The sequence below is a fragment of the Cornus florida genome, unplaced genomic scaffold, assembly GCF_030987335.1.
Source record: "Cornus florida cultivar Cherokee Brave unplaced genomic scaffold, ASM3098733v1 CherokeeBrave_3.0.0_Hap2_Chr02, whole genome shotgun sequence".
NCBI lineage: Eukaryota > Viridiplantae > Streptophyta > Magnoliopsida > Cornales > Cornaceae > Cornus > Cornus florida.
Genome location: NW_026775572.1, coordinates 6,348,652 through 6,353,546, shown reverse-complemented (window position 1 = coordinate 6,353,546; position 4,895 = coordinate 6,348,652). Strand labels below are relative to the sequence as shown.

Genomic DNA, 4,895 nt, shown 5'->3' with positions numbered 1-4,895 from the left:
TTATTTTAAGACTTATCTTTTAGTTAGTTTTAGTTGCATAATTATGTACCTATAGGATTAATTTATTTTGAATTTATAGTTTAGTTTTGATAGAGTTGTAATGCAAGTAAAATACTTGCATATAGGAATTTGTTTTACGAATTATTCTATAAATAAACAAAGAGGTATGTTGTGCTAGAGGTCCAACACCCTCAAAATCTTTTATTATTATTGTTGCTTTCTCAAGCTCTTTTCCTATATAGCATCCTTGTTATCTCTATCTCTCTCCCTATATCTTTCTCTCTCATCTCATCTCCTCTCCTTTCACTTTCTATATCTATATTTTCTCCCCTTTCTATTATCTTAAATTGTTACTATAATTATTCATTAATAAAGTCCTTTTAATTAAGGCAATCCTGAACTCAAAAGAGGAATTTTATTATTCTCTTTCTCCTTGCATCGTCTGATAGTCAATAGTATCAAAGAAACTAACGTTGACAACTCACACTCGAACTATACAATTGGTTATGACACGCCCGCACAGTAGATCAAAATTAGGAACGATTAAGCCATCAAATTTTAGCGTCAACAATTATCAATTCCATTATAAACCCATAATGGGAGCTTTTATGGTTTGTAAGTGAGCGCGCGTGTGTGTGTGTGTGAATTGTGAAGCTGAGAATAGAAGTGATCAGTAAGTATCCTCTGCAGCAAAACAAAGATCACTGTTACCACATGTAATCATTTTGAAAAGCAACCACTGTGCCATTTGAAAAGCAATGTCCCGAGACCATTGTGTGAATTGTGAAGCTGAGAATAGAGGTGATCAGTAGTATCCTCTGCAACAAAACAAAGATCAATGTTACCACGTAATCATTTTGAAAAGTAACCACTGTGTCATTTGAAAAGCAATGTCCTGAGACCATTGTTTCCGAGCTAATCAACTTAAGTATATATGTAAGTTTTGCATCAATTCTATTCTACTTTTTGCTTACCCGTCATATTTCACTTTACCTGTCAATCATTAATTGGTGGCAAAACAACTTAGAATTAAAATAAAAGAAAAATAATAGAAATAAAACAATGTATATGAAATGTAAATTTAATAAATATTTGAACATTTTTAATGAAATGATTACATTTTAAATTAAATGATGATTCTAAAATAACCACTCTTAATACTTCGCATCAATTCAAAACGATGGAGAGATACTAGTGATATTTTATGATGATAAAAAAACAAAAAAGAAAATTAAATAAATTCAGTACTAGATAAAATACGTATTTTTTATTTCAATCTGGCAATACAAGAACGAAATTACATACAAGCGAGATTTAGGATATCAAAAGGAACAGAGGAGTGCTAGGGGCAGTCTTCACATTCGCTTTTCTAATGGGTCAGAATTACTATAATTTAGCATGACCCTTCATAGTGGCTGTGATGTTTCGCATTTTTTTATTTTCTGGCATATTTTGATTTTTTTGTATTTATTTATTTTTTTGTCTCGTTTTGAGTATCATGCATTGGTTAGCGTGTCACGAGGGTTCCGAGAATAATTTTGAGTATTTCTTTGAGTTTAGGACTCTTATAAATACATTTTGGGTCATTTTTGTATTTTTTGAATTTTTGGTCCGGGAGGTTCCATGTGGATCCCACGCCTGGATTTGTGTGTTTCGAAATTATTTTTTGGATTTATTTAAATGTTTTATATGTTATTTGTCTTATATGTGGGGTTACATTTGGTATTTGGCTCGGTAAGGGGCATAGATATGGTTTTGGAGGCTTCAAAGGTATTTTAGTCATTTTGCTTGGTCAATTTTTGACCAAGCATGTGGAGGACACTTTTTTTATATTCGGCAAACTTGTCTTTCTTCTTCCTCTTCCTTTCTTTTTTATTCTTTCTTCCATTTTTCCTCCATTGTAGCTTCCTTTGAAGCTTGATTTTGAGAACTTTGTAATAGGATTTTGGCCATGCTTAAGGATCAAATGTTCCTTATGATGAGAGCTTTCCATTAATGTCAAAGGCATCCCTATTTCTTCCTTTTTTTGAAATTCCCTTTGAAGGTGGGAGTTGGTTGATGCTTCAAGAGGAAAATTTGTTCCTCGTCCTCCTCTCTTCATTGGTATGTTTAGGCCTTCATTTGGTGGACTTTAGTTCTTGGTAGAGGTTAGAGTTTGAGCTTCTAAAAGGTAAGGATGCCTAACTTGCATAGTCCTTTAAATTAGTAGTTGAATTTATGTTTTACCATACTTCTTACATGCTAAATTGAGGCTTATTTGGTAGTGATCTGTTAGTGTTAAATTGTGTGACGAACTATGCTAAATTACTACTTGATATGTACTCAATTGTAGCGGTATGAGTTAAATTGAAATTCTATGTGTATAACATGCTATGTGGTTTAAGTGTTGTAAGGTTTCAACATGATTACCTCAATTTTAAATTCATGCTATTTCTTTGAGGTTTATGTACACATGCAATGAAGTTAGAATTGTAAAAGGTGAATTGTTAAAAGGATAGCTATTGAAGCATGTTATGCAATATAAGCTTGACATTATGTAATACTCCTATATTTTAGAGGAATTATTTAATTAAATTAATTGACTTTAAATGGATTTATTAGGTTTATTTGTTTTAAATTAAATTATTTATTTATTTATTTTATTTGAATTATTGATATGATGATTGGTTGTGTGTATGTGCTTGTTTGTTGATCGATTTGTTGATGTGTTACTTTTGTTTACATGGATTATATTGATTGTTGAAATTCTTGTTTGTTTATGTGCTACATATATTAAGTGATTTTAATATTAGTTGTTTATTTATTTAATTATTTGTTTAAGTTTAATGCACTAGATTTTGACTATTTGGACCAAAGGATTTCGGTCTTGGACTAAAGAAAGAAGCTTTAAATGATTTGGGATGGTTTAAAGGCCCATGGATTTATGCATGAATATATATATTAATATTATATATATATATATATATATATATATATATATATATATATACATATATTATGTGTCATGACTCAAAAATTCTAATAAAATCCTAAATTTATCCAAATCCAAATACATCAAAATACACTCAGGATCATAAAAAAAAAAATAAAAAAAATGAAAATGCTCTCTGTTATACAAAATCAACTTCCTCAATATACACAAAAATTCTCCAAATAAATAAATAAATCCTGCAACGCCGACTCTTCCACCTAAGCCCGAATCTAGCAATCCCCGTTCATCTTCGGTACCTGAAACTGGAGGGTAGTGAGATGATAAGCGCCGAATATTGCATATTCAAGCGCCCTTATTTGCATTAGTTAAGTCCATTAGTTGATCATATTGTATAGATTATCTTCATTTGCATGATTTTGTTTTCTTTCAGGTTGTTTCCCCAAATAGAGATAAAAGTGAAGCTTTGTGAGTTCTTGAAGATCAACGCATGCCGGGCTGGGGACCTTTAGTTTTGTAAAGCTATTTTGTTCCATTGAACTCATGGCCCTCTCTGCAAAGCCTAAGAAGGATGGTTACATCTTCAGGTTAAGCCAATGCTAATTCAGTAGAGAAGTGAGCAAGGCAGCACCATGGCGGGTGCCGGCCATCCATATTCCAATCCTGCGGGTGCCCGCAGGCAGAGACTTTGGATTTTTGCAGGGCCTCGCTATATCTGTGAGCGCCCTAGGGCAGAAACTTTGAAGTTTGGCGGGGCCCCGCCATTAGCCATCTTGGCACCCCACGGCAGCCCCTTGACACCTCGCCGGCGCCCGCCCTACGCTGTAGGTGCCCGCCAATTTGCAGACAACAAAGCATGGGCTGCATTGTTTCACCCAATGCTGTCCCCTTGACCCAATGGATGGCTTTGCACTCTTCTAGGGATTTCTAGCCACGAATTTACTTAATTTTGGGAGGATTTTTGGCTCATAAAAGGGGCTTGTATGGTTCTAAAGAGATATCTCACTTTGTAAGGTTTCTTGAGAGCTTGTGAGTTATTCTTGGCTGCTAAGTGCGAAAATGGAGGGGAGGATCTCATCCACACCTTGTTCATTTGCATCCATGGGTAACTAACTCCCTTTCTAGGGAGGTGATGAAGCCCTTCTTTGTAAGCATGCTCTAGTTTTGATTTTAATTTGGGGAATGAAGTGTGTATATGGTATTTTCATAATCTAGAGCACTTTACATGTTGTAATGGATATTAATGTCTATAAATGATCATTTTGAGTTGATTATTTTGTCTTAGATTGTTTCCTCTCATAATCATATAGCTTGCATCTTCATAGTGAGAATGTAAATGAGATTGTAAAATAGGTTTATTGGCATGTTGTATGAAAAACTTATTAGTCCATAGCTTAGGGCCTCCCTTTGATGGATGTTTCTTGATTCTTGACTTCATGTACTCTTACCATAGTGATTGAGGGGTTTGATAGTCCCTAGCTTAGTGAGTGTAATACCCCTAATTTTAAAAGGATATTTCTGGTATTTAATTTTTGATTTAATTTTTTTTATTTGATTAATTGTTTTATTGTTTTATTGTGTTGATTAAATATTATTTGTTTAATTGGTTTTAGTTAATTAAGTGCTAAATTTATGTAATGGGGAGTAATTACCTGTTTAATTATTAAACTGATTTAATTGTTTTATTTAGTTAATATACTATTTTTTATCTTTTATGGTAACTTAGGGTTACGGTGATAACTTGACTTAAAGTTCACGTAAAGGTAGCCGTCGTATGATACAACTTGATAGTTTCATGGGCCAGTTAGGATTGGAATTAGGGCTTAGCCTCTAATTATACATGGATTAGGGTTAGTGTTAATTTACACCTATAAATATATGTAATACGGTGGTTTAGGGTTTAGAGAAAATAAACATGCTTTCTGTAAACCACAAACAGAGTCTCTAGTTTGGTAATGAAAACCAG

The 4,895-nt window shown here is 33.2% G+C and overlaps 1 long non-coding RNA gene across 1 annotated transcript; it reads left to right on the top strand.

The window, feature by feature from the left end:
* Positions 1 to 988: 988 nt before the first annotated feature.
* LOC132293321 (uncharacterized) lies at positions 989 to 4,213 on the top strand. The gene is made up of 2 exons (XR_009477818.1): positions 989 to 2,170; positions 3,363 to 4,213. It is a non-coding gene; the product is annotated as an uncharacterized LOC132293321 (long non-coding RNA).
* The last annotated feature ends 682 nt before the right edge of the window (positions 4,214 to 4,895 follow it).